This window comes from Ursus arctos, unplaced genomic scaffold (assembly GCF_023065955.2).
Source record: "Ursus arctos isolate Adak ecotype North America unplaced genomic scaffold, UrsArc2.0 scaffold_4, whole genome shotgun sequence".
Classification (NCBI taxonomy): domain Eukaryota; kingdom Metazoa; phylum Chordata; class Mammalia; order Carnivora; family Ursidae; genus Ursus; species Ursus arctos.
In genome coordinates this window covers 75,390,243-75,408,094 of record NW_026623056.1, presented here as the reverse complement: position 1 = coordinate 75,408,094, position 17,852 = coordinate 75,390,243, and positions in this window count along the sequence as shown.

Below are 17,852 nucleotides of genomic sequence, written 5' to 3'. Positions count from 1 at the left end.
AATGGCTCTTAAAAGTTGTGACAAGTATACTAAAAGGCTAGATTAGAAGTTTTTCATATATTTTTATTCTTGCTAATACTATGAAGATTTCTCAACAGTGAGATCTATTATATACATTTTCTGTAAAACTTATACAATGCTCATGAATTTATCCCTTACCCTTTTATGGTTAGTATTGTTTAAATGTACAAAAAAAATTGAGAATTTTAGTAAAGATGAATGTATTCACTGTACTATCCTTAATGATCACTTTTTAAAAAATGATTATTATTAAGAACATTAATATTTTTGTTTTGCCATTGTTTCTACTTACATGATATTTTGAGTTATTTATAAGATTTATTTAAACTGACTTGACCAATATAAGAAATTAAAGTTGATTCTGAAAGCACATTCTGCAGAAAATGTGTATTGTACTACAAAGGGAAGTTAAGATTTTCCCAAAGTTTTGGTCTCTTCCTACAGGGTTCTGGGAGTGGGTTGAGGACATGTCAGATGCATCATGTGCAACAGCTGGGTTTCCTCTTACTCTAGCTTTGGATGCAGTAACCAGTGCTGAACAGACTTTGTCCAAGTTTGGACAGGTACACCTTACCAGCTTTCCTTAGACCTATGCTCTCTGCTTTTATTTCCTACCCAGAGACCTAGCTGACCTAAAAAAAAAATTGACATTCCTGTTAGGAATCAACCTAACATTCAAACATATGAACCCAGACATGACAGCAGTTAACCCCCATTGAGCCATCATTGACCTGTTAGGAATATATGCTGGTGGATAAATCTTTCTCATTCCCAGCCCCAGGCAGTCAGTTCTAAGATTCATTTCATAATGCTCCTCAAAAGGTCACATGTGAGATCTAACACTGGTCAATCATAGCAGTGACCAATTTGATAACTCATCCTGGTATTGTTTCTCTCATTCTCTGTCCCTCATTCCTGTTCTCTGGGATGACCTTCCAAAGATACAATCTGTACTGTAAATCTTTGTTTTTGGCTCTGTTTTTTTTTTTCTTTTTTTCTTTTTTAATATTTTATTTATTTATTTGACAGACAGCCAGCGAGAGAGGGAACACAAGCAGGGGGAGTGGGAGAGGAAGAAGCAGGCTCTCAGCAGAGGAGCCTGATGTGGGGCTGGATCCCAGAATGCCGGGATCACGCCCTGAGCCGAAAGCATACGCTTAATGACTGAGCCACCCAGGCGCCCCTGGCTCTGTTTTTTCTTGACCAAGGCTAAACCTGCCTTAAAATACTTTAGCAGATGCTGTATACTATTTTCTTTTTCAGAAAGTTCACAGAATACACTTAGCCTAATGGGAGTTCTGAGAAGTCTAAGAGTAAATAAATATATTGATTTTTAAATTCGTTTTATGTAAACTGAAATTTCCTAAGCTATTTTGATAGCAAATCCTTCTTTTTCCCTACATAATATCTTTCAATATCCTAACATTAAAAACATGTTAATGGCCAGGAAACTGAGGACTATAAGTTCTCCTATCATATCCACTAAGACATAGTCCACTAAGACATGACAAGATTCATCTATTATCTTATTTTTTACTATACCATATATATTGAGAACCAATGATTTTTTGTTGTGAATTAGGCAAATCCACTAATATATCCTACATTTGTCTCGAAAGACATTTCTTAAAGCTGTTCATAATTCTAGTTTTAGTTGGAAACACCAGCCTCAAAAACTAGGAAAAGATAAAGAATTAAAGTTAAATTTTAAAAAAGAAAAATGTAAATAATTGAATGATTATGATACATAAGGTCGACTGGAGAAATCTAAACAAAACAAAATGAACAAAACTAAGACCAGATCTCTCCCAAAGAAGTTACAAATATCAAATAGACAAAAATAAGATTTATGTTCATTACTACAAGATGTTAATAATCATGTTTCCTTCTCTTCAGACCTGTCTACAGGCCTGAGCATAGCTTTCCATGTTCTTTTGGAGTTATATGACTTGACTGGTCAGTGAAATATGAGAAGAGCTGGTATACCTTACTTCTTTCTATGTTCAGTAATTGCAAGGCGTAAGTTGATATGTGACATGAAAGAGTCATATGACTGGGATGCCTGGGTGGCTCAGTCAGTTAAGCGGCTGCTTTCAGCTCAGGTCATGATCCCAGGGTCCTGGGATCCAGTCCAGCATCAGGCTCCTTGCTCAGAAGGGAGCCTGCTTCTCCCTCTCCCTCTGCCTGCCACTCCCTCTGCTTGTTCTCTCTCTCTTACTGTCAAAAATATAAATAAAATATATTTGCAAAAAACCTTTAAAAAAAATTAACTACTGTGACAAGGTTCTACCTGTTGATTTTCCCAACTTTTGAACATTGGGTTACTCTTATAACACAACAAACGGCAGTTCCTATATGTATGGTTTAGGAATCCTACTTTTATAAGTGGAGGCATAGAATTTCTTTTCTTTCCTGCTTAGAAACTGACTCCTTCCATCAAATCTACGTAAGTTTCTTTTGTAATTGTGTTCTTATTTAAGTCACTATGATAAATGTATCTAGAAGTGGGTTAAGAAGTGGGTTAATATTATGCTACCATTGTTGAATATTTAAAATGAATGTGGTCTTTTGTTCACTTTAGACACCATATTCAAGCAGAAGTACAATTCAAAATAACAAAAATCTAAGATAAATTGTCTATAAACAACAAAGCAATGCTGAGAAAACTAATAAATTGAGGCTACTGGAGAGAAAAGGAAAAATTTAAATCATTGTAAGCAGGATCTAATTTAATGTAAGACAATATTCAAAATTAGGTTTCTAGGCCCTTAGGAGTATAAGTCAAATTTGTTGGCATCTCCAACATTTTGTAACCATATTCTTCATATGCTTAGGCAGTGAAACTTGACAAATAATTGATAGCAGGTATGATTAAGTCTAAGGAACCATATGGCAATATACCAATAATTTTAGTTCCCATAAGCAGAATTTAATATGAAATAATGAACATTTTCCTCTGTGGCTATTAATCCTCTTCAAATCAATTAATTTTGGGAAAGTTTTTAATATCTTTGCTGGGTTTCTTCTGGATGTTATCTACAGCATTTTCTATACGGTGAGATTTTTTGGCTACACAACCAAAAGCAGCAATATTAAAAGTCCTTTAAATACAAATTAAACTGCTAATTTTGGCTTCTAAAACAAAGGGTTTTTTTTTCTAGGTATTCCATTGCTTATAGAAATTTTAATCATATAGAAATCATCCAGCAAAATGAAATTTTAGCATATTTATAAAACCTTTATTCTTCTGCTACCACCAATGCTGCTATCACATACGATCCACTTTTGCAGACAAATTAGGATGTACTATTCCCAATTTATGTAGAGTAAATTTGTGAAGATTAATTCAGGTATACGCTTTGCATCCATTTGCAAGATGATGCTTTTACTTACTCAGCTGAGCCAGGTAAAAAGAAAAAAAAAGAATCAAAATAGTTTTCTAGTGTTCTGACTTAAGTCTTCAACAATTGACTATTTCATTTAAGCTTTTATAAATTCAAAAATATTCAAGTACTAAAGTTCAATGTAAAGATGGAAATGAAAATAAATAAACAAACAGACAAACACGAGAATACAACACCAAAATATAACTAAATTTTGGATTACCTTTTCCTTTGAGTACTGGCATTCTTTACTGTAATAGATTGTGGATTACTGATCATGAGAAACATGTTATCTGTTGGATTAAGATATAAAAAGTATTAATAGTCATTGATTATATTAACTTACAAGTTCTCATTATATATAGGTTTTATAGTCACTCTATAATATTCTTAGAGGATATGGGTCAACTAAAATGTTGAGGTTTCTTTTTGTTTTTTATTTTGTTTTTAGTTAATGTTTTTATTTGAGTATAGTTGACAAACAATGTTACATTAGTTTCAGGTATACAACATAGAGATTGGACAAGTTTATACATTATACTATGCTCACCACAAGTGTAGCTACCATCAACATACAACAGTATTACAGTATCACTGACTATATTCCTTATGCTGTGCCTTTTATTCCTGTGACTTACTCATTCCATAACTGGAATCCTATGTCTCTCACTCTCCTTCGCCCATTTTGACCATTCCCCCCCAACTATCAGTTTGTTCTCTGTATTTACAAGTCTAATTCTGATTTTTATTTGTTTATTGATTTATTGTTTATTGGTTTTACACTCTACATATGGTGAAATCATATGGTATTTGTCTCCTAAGGCTAAATAAAAGCAAAAATAAACTGTTAGAACTACAGCAAAATAAAAAGCTTTTGCACAGTGAAGGAAACCATCATCCAAAACAAAAAGGCAACACTGAATGGGAGAAGATATTTGCAAGTCAAATGATATATCCAGTAAGGGGCTAATATTCAAAATTTATAAAGAACTTCTACAACTCAACATACACACACAAAAAACAGTTTGATTAAAAAATGGGCAGGGGACTTGAGTAGACATTTTTCCACAGAAGGTATACAGATGGCCAACAGACACATTGAAAAGATGCTCCACATCATTAATCATCAGGGAAATGCAAATTAAAACAACAATGAGATATCACCTTATACCTATCAGAATGGCTAATATCAAAAAGATAAGAAATAACAAATGCTGAGTTTTCTAAAGTATCTCCATGAAATCATGTTTCATGCAGGTTTTAACAAACAATAGATGCTCATATACGTAAATAAACCATTGCTAGGAAGAATTCGCTTTTATTGCCTTTTTGGGAAAATAATTAAATCTATTTAATATTGATATAGATTCCCCCTTAAAGTCTCAAATATCCATTTAACTAAGATGTATTTTTTAATAACTGGTATTTCTGACCAAACAAGACTGGACTCACATTCCTAGATTGTAATTGAAAAGTCTTTTGAGAATTCAAGTTAAATATTTTTATCCTTACCTGATGAAACAAATTCATAATATCTATATTCTAATTCAGTATTTACCATGAAGATACCTTTCCTACGAGCAAGATGCAATACTTGTTTTAAAGATGGTATGGTCCAAATTTTAAAGGGACAAAATAATTTACAATATAGCCAATATTCTTGAGATTGAAATGTTTTGACTGAATTTATTTTACCCAAGAGGTTAGGTCCAGTACATTGTAATTTGTGAGTGCCCTAAATGTAAGGGCAGACATACTCAGCTGGGTGACATTAAAATTATTCCTTCATATAAAAGATACTCCAGAGATGAAAAGAGAGCTACATCCAGAAAACTTATAATTATTCTACTACTTTTATCTGTCCACTTATTTTGATACATTCACCATATGGGAGAGTCTGAACTATAAACTGTATGAATAGACATTGCACCTTTTACAGGGCAACATTTTCCTTGAACAAAATATTGTGAAGGATTCCTTTACTCAGGAGCATATTCATATTTCAGAGATAAAAATACATAGCGTCCACTTTTGAAAACTAATTAAATTTGCAAATGTAACTTTACTTCAATTCAAGTTTTCTTTTTCTTTTTCTTTTAAATTGTTGAAATTGGAGAAGAAACATTCTGTATATGTGTTTCCAATTTCAATTGAAAAATTTACAAAACTAAATATATATTCATAACAATTAATTTTATGGTAGTCATAACAAGAGCAACAATGGAGACAACAGCCATTTTATAAAGTTTTTACCACGTGGCAGGTAATGGGTTACATCTTTTGCATTTTTTCTCTCTTCATCTCCACAAACTCCTGTAAGTTTCTATTACCCTCATTTTATAGGTGAGGGAATTGAAGTTCACAGTTCACTTGAACAACATTGCAAACCAATACATGATGAAACTAAAATTTAAACCATATTTAAATTGCCAAAGATCATGTCCTTAAGCTCTACTGCCTCTCTGACAGGAATCATTATGAAAGCCACAGCTAATAAGTATAATGAAATAAAATACATTATAGAACCTAGTGATAAAAATAGAAAACAGAAGGAAGACATCAGGCAGGTTGGTAAAATGAGGTTGGGTCCACTGTAGGGGAAGAAAGCCAATACTCACTGGCACCCTCTGCTATGGTGATGAAGTCACCTCTAGTTTTGCTGATTTGCTGATTCGGTACTTTCATAGTGAATTAACTTGAAATAACTTCCTGTGGAGTCTTATAGAACCAGTACACAATTGCCTCTTGCAAAAGACATAGAGGTAATAAGGTGTAATAAATATTAAAGAAAATGAAATACATAACAATAGTGTATTCAAAAATTTGTTTAGAAAAATGATAATACAGTGAATGCCTTTTTTTTTTCTACCTAAATACCATACATTAAATCATTATTAGGCTTGTTTTAGTTTTCTGTGATATTTTAGAAATACTTCTAAGCTGGGAAACATAAATTATGTTTTCTTACATAATCATAGAATCAAAAATTAAAGGTTATATCTTTCCTGCACAAATAATACAATTGCAGTACCTTTTAAGAAATAAGAAAAATAAAACTAGGAGTGGCATGGCTTGGAGAAGAAATGGGACAATGTCGTGGTAACAACAATAATATGGTGATAGAATGAGTGACATGTACAGTTGCGTTAGCAGATGTAGTTATCTCAAATTGGCAAGCTAACAAACTGAATTACAACCCAGGCTGAAAACATCTTACTTAACTACTAGAAACCCCACAGTAATTTTGAATTCTGTTAAGCATTAGAAGAAGGGTGCTATACAATTTTTACTAATACAGGGGAACTGGTCACAGATACGCACACAATTTTATATAGACATGGGTTGAGTTCAGATCAATTGAGAAAAATCAGAGGAGGAAACCTTAAATTCAACGTAAAATTCCTAAAATTTGAAGAAAGGCAAGATGAGGTTTTCTGATTCCTCCATGTTTGAAATCAAACTCAAAATAACATTGACAAAAAGCTGATAGAATTAATCATTCAAGTATGATCACATTTTCCCCATGTAAGTATTGGCACATATGCTCATGGTTCCTAGTATGGGCTGAATGTCTGGTCCCTCCCACCCCCAAATTCCAATGTTGAAGCCCTAATCCTCAATATGATGGTATTTGGAGTTGAGACCTTTGGGAGGTCATTAGGATTAGATATGATCATGAGGGTGAAGTCCCCATGATGGGACTATGCCTCTATAAGAAGAGGAAGAAATCAGAACCCTCTGTCTCTATCATATGACAATAAGGCAAGACAGCCACCATCTACAAGCCAAAAAGAGGGATATTACCAGATATCAAATCTGCTGGCACCTGGATCTTGGACTTCCTACCTTCCAAAACAATGAGAAATCAATGTCTTTTGTTTCAGCCACATAATACGGGGTATTTTGTTGTAGCAGCCCAAGCAAAGACAGTTCCCTCCTCTATTCTCCAGTGATATTATGGTTAGTTCTCTATGTAAATCTGTTTACAACTCGACTTCCATGTACCTTGAAGTCATAAATCACCAGTATGTGGCTGAATGAAATCCACTGGAAATATGCTTACAAGTAGTCTATTGGATGACAAATCTCTCATACTTATGCAGTATTTAAAATTTCCCAAAGTGCTTTTGTACCTGTAATCTCATTTAACAACTTCACACTATTCTTGTGTTTATTATATATAATTTCAGGTAAAAGTAACTGAGTTTAAAGAACACAAGAAATGTCCCAAAGTCATAAATCTATGTACATTTGTATTTTTGCACACAATAATTTTCATACACACTTTTTCTACTTTGAACCTGACATTGATCTCTTTAGCCACTGGAGTTATTTATTAGTAAAACTGTCTTTCTGCAACTGTGCCCTCAAATGACTATTTAGGTTATATTCTTATACTTAGCATGTATAACTGAGAGATGATGATCAATTCATTTAAAGACGTCTAATACTGCTCACTTCTCCTATTTGTTCATTTTATCTTTTGAAGTTTGTTAAAATGGAATTTTTGCTACCACTGTTTCTAATGAGGTGCTAATAAGGCAGATACCAGTTTCTATAGTGAGGGAGAGGCATATTTGCCCATATGCAGAAATTTAAAAAGCAATTTGGAGAAACCTGGATCACTATTTTCGAACCCTTTAGTCAAATCAAGTATGGTGCTTTGGAAACTGACCTTCCCCCCCTTAAAAAAACCACGCCCTACTCCTTATAATGTGTGAATGTTAGCTAACATGACAAAGTCTTTGCAGATGAGATTAAGTTACAGATTTTGAGAAGGGAAAATTATCTTGGATTATCCAGGTGGGTCCTAAGGCAATTACATGTATTCTTATAAGAAAAAGGCAGAGGGAGATTTGACACACACACAGAAGAGAAGGCCAGGTGAAGGTGAAGCAGAAAGATTTGAAGATGCTCACTTTGACAACTGAAGTGATGTGGCTACAAGCTATGGAATGCTGGCAGTCACCAGTGCAGATTCACCCCCAGAACCTCTGGATGGTGCATAGCCCAGCTGACACCTTGATTTCAACCCAATGATACTGATTATAGACTTCTGGACTCCAGAACCTTGAGTGAATAAATTTCTGTTGTTTTAAACCACCTAGGTTTGGATAATTTGTTATAGCAGCCTCAGAGAACTACTATACCAAAGATTTTATAAAAATGATCAAAGTGGGTACCAGTCAGCTGTGGGGGAGTTTTTCCCTATGGAGAGCTGTTTCTGTGCTATGAGGCCCAAGTGGCAAAATAAGATGGGGCTACCTCAACTCTGGTGAGGGGGCTTCCATGGGAGAATGCAGAGGTCTTGAGTTGAGAGAGATGAGGTCCAGTGTGACTCATCGCTGAGAAAGACAAGGCATCATGGAGCAAGACAGAAGGTGATGCCCAGGGTTTCTGGGGGTAAGGGATGCATGAGGGTGAACAAGAAGAGAATTAGTGCAGAGTCCACTTAGATCTTCTCCAGGGTTGGCTACATAATTTGTGCTGTCCAGTACAAAATAAAGATGTGTGCTCCTTGTTTAAAGAGAAGGATTTTCCACCTTTCTTCTGCAGTCTCTCCACCTTTAGTGGTAGGCAGGATAACGGTCCCCCTAATATGTTCATCTCTTAATCCTTGGAACCTATAAATAGATTACATGGTAAAGGGAAATTAAAGTTGCAAATCAGCTGACCTTAAAGGGGGGGTGGGGTAGCAATTGCACTACTGGGTATTTACCCCAAAGATAAAGACGTAGTGAAGAGAAGGGCCACATGCACCCCAATGTTCATAGCAGCATTGTCCACAATAGCTAAATTGTGGAAGGAGCCGAGATGCCCTTCAACAAATGACTGGATTAAGAAGATGTGGTCCATATATACAATGGAATATTACTCAATCATCAGAAAGAACGATTACACGACATTTGCAGCAACGTGGACGGGACTGGAGGAGATTATGCTAAGTGAAATAAGTCAAGCAGAGAAAGACAATTCTCATATGGTTTCACTCATTTATGGAACATAAGAAATAGGAAGATTGGTAGGAGAAGGAAGGGAAGAATGAAGGGGGGGTAAACAGAAGGGGGAATGAACCACGAGAGACTATGGACTCTGGGAAACAAACTGAGGGCTTCAGAGGGGAGGGGGGTGGGGGATTGGGATAGGCCAGTGATGGGTATTAAGGAGGGCACATATTGCATGGTTCACTGGGTGTTATATGCAAATAATGAATCATGGAACATTGCATCAAAAACTGGGGATGTACTGTACGGTGACTAATATAACAAAATAAAAATTATATAAAAAAAAGGGGTGGGGTGGGGTATTATCCTGGATTATATGGTTTGGCCAAATGCAATCTCAAAGGTCCTTAAAAGTGGAAGAGGGAAATATAGGAGTCAGTATTAGAGTGAGAAAAAACCTGACAGGTCATTGATAGTTGCGTTTTTTTTGTTTGTTTTTAGATTTTATTTATTTGAGAGAGAGATCTGAGAGAGATAGACAGCACAAGCCGGAGGGGCGGAGGGAGAGGGAGAGAAACAATCTCAAGCGGACTCCACGCTGAGCCCAGAGCCCAATTCCTGGCTCCATCCCTCGCCCCCCAGACCAGGACCTGAGCCAAAAACCAAGAGTCTGAGACTTAATCCACTGTGTCACCCAGGCACCCCCAGGTCATTGCTAGCTTTGAAGACATTAGGACCACCAGCCAGGGAATACGGGTAACCTCTAGAACCTGGAAAATACAAGAAAATGGATTCTATTCTAGGGTTCCCAGTAAATGGTGCAACTCCGTAAATGTCTTGAATTTAGCCCAGTGACACGTTGGGTGGGGGGAGGCAGGAAAGGTGGTGACAGTCCCAATCACCACCCCCCGAGATCTATGACGACGCAGAAGTGGCCGTGTGGACCCCACCGCCTTACCTGGGGTACAGTAAACTGGAAAGGCGGTGCGGAGGACGTGCAGCCGCTCAGCTGTGCAGCCGCGTGGACCAAGCCACGCATGCGCAGAGCCTGTGGCTCAGACTCGCCTGGAGACAGAAAGCGGTGACTGAGTGAGACAGAGCCAACCCGGCCAAGGTCAGGGCGCGCGCCGGGGCAGAAAAGGAGCAGTGTTGGAAGGGGCCCGAGTTGGGGTAAAGGTATGTGCACTGCGTGGAGGGTTGAAATCCCAGGCAGCCCGCAGACAGAGATCCGGAGGACGGGGCGGGGCCTACCTGGGGAGTAGAAGGGTTACCAACCGGGCTGTTTCTGGGGCCCAGACTCCTTAGTGTCACCAGTGCCGTGAGAGGGACTCCTCCGGGCCCCTTCTCAGCCTGTCAGAATCCTGAGCACCCCCTCCACACTCATCCCTGGAGGATCCTGGGTGCAGACACGAGGCCCTGACCCAGAACCATCTGACTGGCCCCCACCTGTGCCCTGGCCTCAGGCAGGCCATTAGAGACAGCGCCCCCAGTCTAGAAGCTTCCAGTGGGGGGAGTGAGTGCCTCAGGATCAGATTTCCTGTGAGGGGGTCATTGGAACTTTTCAACTAGAGACCACAGAAAGGTGAAGGATATCTGGAAAGGAGGGGTGGCAGCAGGTGGGGGGAATCAGTTGGGTGCTGTCAAGGTCAGCTGGTCAAGGACAAGGGCTGTCGGAGTAACCTCATCAGAACTGTGCAGAGCAGTGACAGGTGGGAGCTGAGGACAGGATGGGACCCCAGATGACTTCCTTATTAGTGCTGGGGTGATTGATTGGATGGAATGCAGTGATTTTCTCAATGTGTTCCTCCTTTCTTTCACTATGAACATCTTCAGTTCTCCCAACAGCTTCCAAAGGGAATGTGTTCAGAATGATTCCTTTTCAAGATTGAGGTTACTTATCTTAAGGAGATCTCCTGGAACCAACACTAGGCAGAGTAGATGTCTGGAGTGAGAGGGCTGCCGATCTTTTGAAGTATTTTCTAGGATACAAAGGAGAAAATGAAATTGGTGCAGGTTCCATATGTGGGTCTAGGCAGTATGATCTTGGTTGGGTGAGTGCTGGTTTTGAAAGTAAAGGGTAAGGGAAGTTTTATGAAGCTTGGAACTGCAAACATATTGCAACTCAGTCTAATTTATGAATCACTGAGTTTTAGAAATATTTTGTTTTCTTCAATTTAGCATTTTTGGACTATTACATACATATGCTGTTGAGATTTTTTGTTTTGTTTGCTTTTCTTTCCAGAAGGATATATCTTTAAGAAACATATTTTCTCATTGGAATATTCTAGGACAGGAGTCATATAGTGTTGTCGTGGTTGTTTCTCCTTCTAATCACCCTCCTCTTCTTCCTTCCCCCCTCCTTCTTTTTCTTTTTGTAATCCCCTAAGTATTTTCTAAATCCAAACTGGAATTCAGCTAGTTTTTCTCTTGATTGCTTATGACAATGAAAGACAAAATAACCCAATTGGATAACAATAGTAGTGACCATTTATGGGGTGCCTCTCTTGCATCTAATGTTGTTCCAGTTACCTTCCCTCCATTCTGTCACTTCTGAGGTGGGTGTTGTTACCCACCTCATTAGCTCACACCCAAGACCACCCAGCTGCTAAGGGACAGAACCAGGAGATCTGGGTCAGTCTGATTTAATTTCCATGCTCATCCTCCTAAAAATTTTAGGCCCTGCAGACAACAAAAAATATTTCATAAAGAGTGAAAATCAACAAAAAGAGTGAAAATAAGCAGCAAAGGAAATGAGTTTAGGGTTGGGTGTTGGGTTTTTTTGGTTTATTTGTTTTTGTTTATGGCATGTCTTGTGTCCAGGCAGGTGCAAATTAACCTGGAAGCACACTGAAGAGCATCAGCACAGAAGGCTGGTCAGACTGAGGTGGAAGAGACATTCATTGTCTAGGGGTCACGCAGAGTGGGAGATCAGTGTGAGTGTGTGCACGCTCCCTTTGCCCCTTGAGGACCTGGTGACTTCAGTTTGGATACATCTTCATGAAAAGAGGTATGGCACTCCAGGAATCTAAGATAGCCAGCTCCAGGGTCTGGGACTTAAGAGACCCAGATTCTAGTTAAGTAACTGTGGACAACTGGCATACCCTTTGCACACTTCAGCTGCCTCAGTGTGTAAGGAGGGATGACTAGGGATCTGGCATTGTGCATAAGATTCCACACTACTCAAAGGAGTAGACAGTATCCTCCACCTCCAGAACTAGCCAATTAGCTGATCCTGTCAATGGTAGTACTGATTTGTATTCCACTTTTGGCTAAAACCTCTTTTCAGTCTCCAAATGCACCCTCTTCTCTGACAAATAAGCAGCAGTTACTTCCATCTCCCCTTGGAGCTGTTCTCTCACTTCTGTATCCAAGTTCACAAAATGTGGGTGTCTTTTTATCTCCACAAATGAATCACCGGTGAAGCGTGAATTGTGCTTCAGTTTCTCCCTGTCCCGCCATGCTGGTCATGAACAATGAGATGATGCAGAAACCACATAAGAAGCATTTTGAATTGTGGGATATAAACACCCCCAATCCAACTACAGGGGTCAAAAACAGTCCAGAAATGTAGATCCTTTCCAAAACTTTAAGTGTCTGTTTCATGTTGAAATTCTGTAGCTAGGAATGTGACCCAGCTTTTGGTTTCTTCAGGCAATACTTTTCCAAATGACTACTCTAATGTCACCATGGCTTATCTGCACAAACACATCTGGCACCTTCCAAAGACTGTCAGAGAAAGTCTGCAATTCACAGCTTGACAAACAAAACAAATAAGACCAGTTCACAAGCTTGGATGCCCTGCTCTGGCCACTCACCCACCAGTCCTTCCTAAGAACAGTGGTTGTTCATAAAGAAACATTGATTATGAGTGTGGGGTATAGTCGAGGGCTTTCCATTGAGAGTGCTCCCACCTGCAGGTCGATCTTCCCTAGGACTCTGCTGCTGCTCTTTCCCTAACTTTGCACAAGAAAGCCAGCTTCCCGAATCCCAGATCTTTGTCAGTTTTGTTGCCCGATGTATCTCCTGGGCTCGAATAGTGCTTGGGGCATCTAGTAGGTTCTTCATAAATATTTGGCTAATTGAACTGGATTGACTAAGACCTGTACCTCCATAGAGATGCTCTGTCTGGTTTTCTCACCTCTTGAAAGACAAACATTTCCTCCTACAAGTTTGGAAGAACTCTGAAGGTTCCTTCCTTGTAGTTGGCCAGCTGGCCAGCTTTCCGAACTTCGTTTCCAGTTTAGCCTACTCTCTGGCAGCCTCAAAGCTTTATAGGATAAAATGCAACATGCATCAATAATGAAATATCTGAGTGCCCACTAGCTATAAGTTGTGCTAGTATATTCTATGCATTAGATCATTTAATCTCCCTTCTGAAAATACTACTCTTTCCATTTTACAGATTTAAAAAAACAAAACAAAACAGCTTTTGTTTCAAGGATAGTGAAGAAGTTGCTCCAAATCTGATAGTGTGGCTGACTTACATAACTGTAAGACAATAAATTTGTGTTGTTCTAAGCCATTAAGTGTACTATGTTTTTTTATGGCATCAAATTAGAAACTATTTCACCTCTAATGGTTATTTTATTTGCTGTGTAATGCCATGTTCCCTTGGGCATGCGGATATCCACAGGGTGAGTGCAAACCCTCATGGGTTCCTGAGCCTTGCCCCACATCCCAGTGTACTCTGCGCACCCATTCTTGACCTCTCCTGCTTCCACATCCAGACCCCTACCACGGTATGAGGGTGGCAGGAGTTTTTGGCTGAAGGTGGGATTATGGGCAGCCAAAATGTCATCCCAGGGGAGGTGGCAAATCAGTTGCACTTGAGCTAAGGCCCTATGCTGCCCGTAAATGTCCCATTGTCTCATCAGATTTCACTTAGAAAACACAAATACAAAGATAACATTATTCAGACTATCAAGGCAGCAAATGGAGAGTATTAAACCTCAAATATCAAATCCCTTTGTGAATGTGGGACCCTGTGTGCACAAGTTTGTGAAGCTGGTCCTCACCTTTATACAGACAGCAAACCACAAGGGCAATGAGATCATGAGCCTAGAATGAATCCTGGATTCCCTGGAACAGTGAAAGGAGTTATAATTTTCTACTCAGGAGATAGACGCGTTTGCCTCGGCCAATGAAATTGTAGGTGATCTAAGCTGGCTTCCACCAGCAGCAGACTCAGTGGTAAAGATTCAAACACACGTATTTCATAGGGAAGGTGATCTCAGAAAGCACTGGCAGGGTAGTAAGAAAGTCAGAGAAGGGAAGAAATCCAATAAGAATGCATTAAGAGTAGTTTACTACTATTGGTAGTTAGGCATCGGTTGCTCTGAGGATAGTCAGGACACTGAAATAAACATCAGATATATGCCTCATGTGGATAAGAAAAAATGGAATATTTATCCACCCACTCCTGTCACTGATTAAAGGTTTCTCCTAGAAGTGTCAATTTTCAGTTTCTGTGGCCTGCGTCCCATAAGGTCAGTGCACGTTCCATTCTTTATTTCCTTTTGGATATCTTTGTGAGCCACTGTCTAGGCACTTTTCACTTCAGCAAGTGGCTAATTAATGGGTATGAATGAAAGTACTTTGTATTAGAGTATAGAACATGTGTTAAGCATGAGGACTCTTGGATCTAAAATTTACCTTTCACACTGTATGAAAAGAGCTATGGAAGAATCCATTGTTTTCTTGAGCTTACACCTGTCAAAGGTGCTGTCAAAGAGTAAGTGGTTACTTACTAGATCTTTCCTCTTGACCATTGGTGATAGCTGACAAACAACAGAACTTTTTCACAATTATTTGAAATATGTGATTAAAGAAAGCTTGAAACAAATTTACCTACCTTTTCTAAGTTCCTTCTGCTTAATGGACATAGTATTTCTTACCTTATCGTGTGGTTGGGTTTTTGTGCAGTTATGGGATAATAATAAAGCATAGTATGTAGCATAGCAAAACTGTTTTAAATAATATTTTTCTTTTCTTTTCTAGATTCTGGAAAGGAAGGAGACAGTATCCTTAATACATTTCAATTATGGACAAGATATACTCTGGTCACATTTGTACTTCGGTCCAACCATTTCAGACTGCTTCCCAGGACCTCTCTGGATGTAAGTAGAAAGGAATGAAGGGGTTGTTGAAACTGCAGAGTCTACAAATCTCAGTCATAAATTTATTATAAAAGTAATATAACCAATATTTTTCTATAACCAGACATAATATTTCTAGTTCCAATTTTGCCTAATGGTAAACACCTTTTTCCAGTGAGTTAACATCTACTTTTTCCCCAGAATTGTGTCTAATATCCAACAGTGATGGGCAGGGGGTATTGGCAAGGGGTCTCCACATAGTTCTCCATAATTTGGCCTTGCTGGAATTCTCTGGCATATCCATGACCCAATCAGGTCTTGCTCATTGGTCCATGTGAGTCACTGCTGTATTGTTATTTTCTAATTTTTTGAGTTTAATTCTTCTTGGCGATAATCTCTGTAATCCTAGCTTTGTGAAATGAGAGGATTCTCCTGGGAGAAAAACCAGAGCCGTTGGTTAGTGGGCTGATTTGTTTTGTTTTTGTGTGTGTAATATAAATTTTATAAGCTAAATAGCAATTTTGGTAGCAGAAGCATGTTGAGTACGAATTGGTGATTGCTGCTCTCACAGCATCTCAAGCTGCCTTTCAGTCCTAAAATGTTCTTTCATGTTATCATTATTGTCTCCGGGTGTTCTTTGCTTAGCCCAGCCCTCCTATGAAAGCAGGCACACACAGGCTCCAGTCCCAGAGGATCAGATAGTTTGCAACTCAAGCGGCATTTTTGTTCCCAGATAATATTGAACTTCCCCTCCATACTCAAGGGTTCAACAAAAACATGTCAACTGGGAAAAGAAATCCATTTCATTTTTGTTAGACTACTTGACTTTTCCAGGGGTCTTTACCTCAAATCTTTGTTAAATGGTAATTAAATACTTAAGGAGTGGCCTGACTCCCTCAAGTGAACTACAGGTGTGTTAAAGACAAGGAAAAAAAAAATCCTATAAGGAAAGGTCACCAAAATATTAACAGTGCTTATAGAAGGTGATGACTAGTTTTTGTTTTTGTTTTTTTTATTTCTTTTCTTATACTATTATCATTTTTGTTCAGATTTTCTACAATGAATATATATTCACTTTTTAGTCAAAATAAAATGTTATTTTTTTCACTCTGAAAAGCAGGATGTAAGGTTTATTTGCACTGTTATCCTACATATGAAATAATTACTTAAAGTTGCTTTAAAAATTACTGGGGAGAAATAAGCCAAAATTTTCATAATGTCTGTTCCTAGGTGAAGGCATTCATACTTTCATGTTTTTTCACATTCTAAGGAGCCTGTACAGGATTTTTCATCTTAAATAATAAATGTTTTTTAAGGCTTGAAAAAATAGCCAATAAAAATCATTAATACAGCTTGACAGCAGAAAATACATTATTTGATAATGGTTATAAATGCTGTAGAGAGGTTAACTTTGCAAGAAGAAATCAAGCGATTACAATTGTATACTACCAACAAATAAGTAAGTTTCTACAAGCCCTGGCCTAATATTACCGTGTTTAAAATTCTAAATGACCATATAAAAGTGAAGTACAGATGATCATAAGAAACACACTATTAACTTCAGGAAAATCAAGTGTTATATTGATTTTTTCATTATGTAAAGTCAATTAGCCATATCAGCAGTATTGACTTAAATAGAGGATGTGCTGGCGGATTTGTAAAGGTGGGAATGTGCTACTGGAAGGCATACATGTCTTAGTAAATTTTTAGTGTTTCTTTGTTTGATTAAACAAAATAACAGCAAAAGAAAAACCCAACAAAACAAAAACACTATAAAAATTGTCATCTCGATTTTCAAAAATTTAAAAACAAGTTATAGCTGCAGCAATTTTTTTTACTATCTTAGTGAAACGGCTATAGGTCATCAGAAAACAAATTTATTGCAGAAAATCTATGTTCACTTTAATTTACTACCTACTCTAGCTATGTGATATTACATAATTAGCTTACCCAATATTTTAGTTACTTAAGAAAATGTATTAAGTACCTGTTCTGTGCTAGGAATTTTGATAGATGTTGAGAGTATAAAGGAGAATAATATCTAGTCCCTAAAGGTTAGATGTTCAACACCCAGTAAACAAGAGGATATAAAATAAATTCAGTGGTGACATAAATGCTCTAATAGAAATAAGAACAGGTAGAGTGATGGGTGAAAATATATTTGTGGACATTAGAGAAGGGATCACAAGAGGACTCAGTTAAGTTGGGCTATGAAATTAGTCGATATCTGTCAGAAGAATGTTAGGGTAAACATTTTCAGGCATTGGTAATACAATCTGCAAAGACCAATTTTTTCATCTGTTTAATAAGCTTGTAATAATATCTTCATTAAAAAGTTTTAGTATCATATGATGCTTATAAACTGTAAAGCACTGTTTAAGGTGTTATTAATTTTTTCTCTTTTTTAA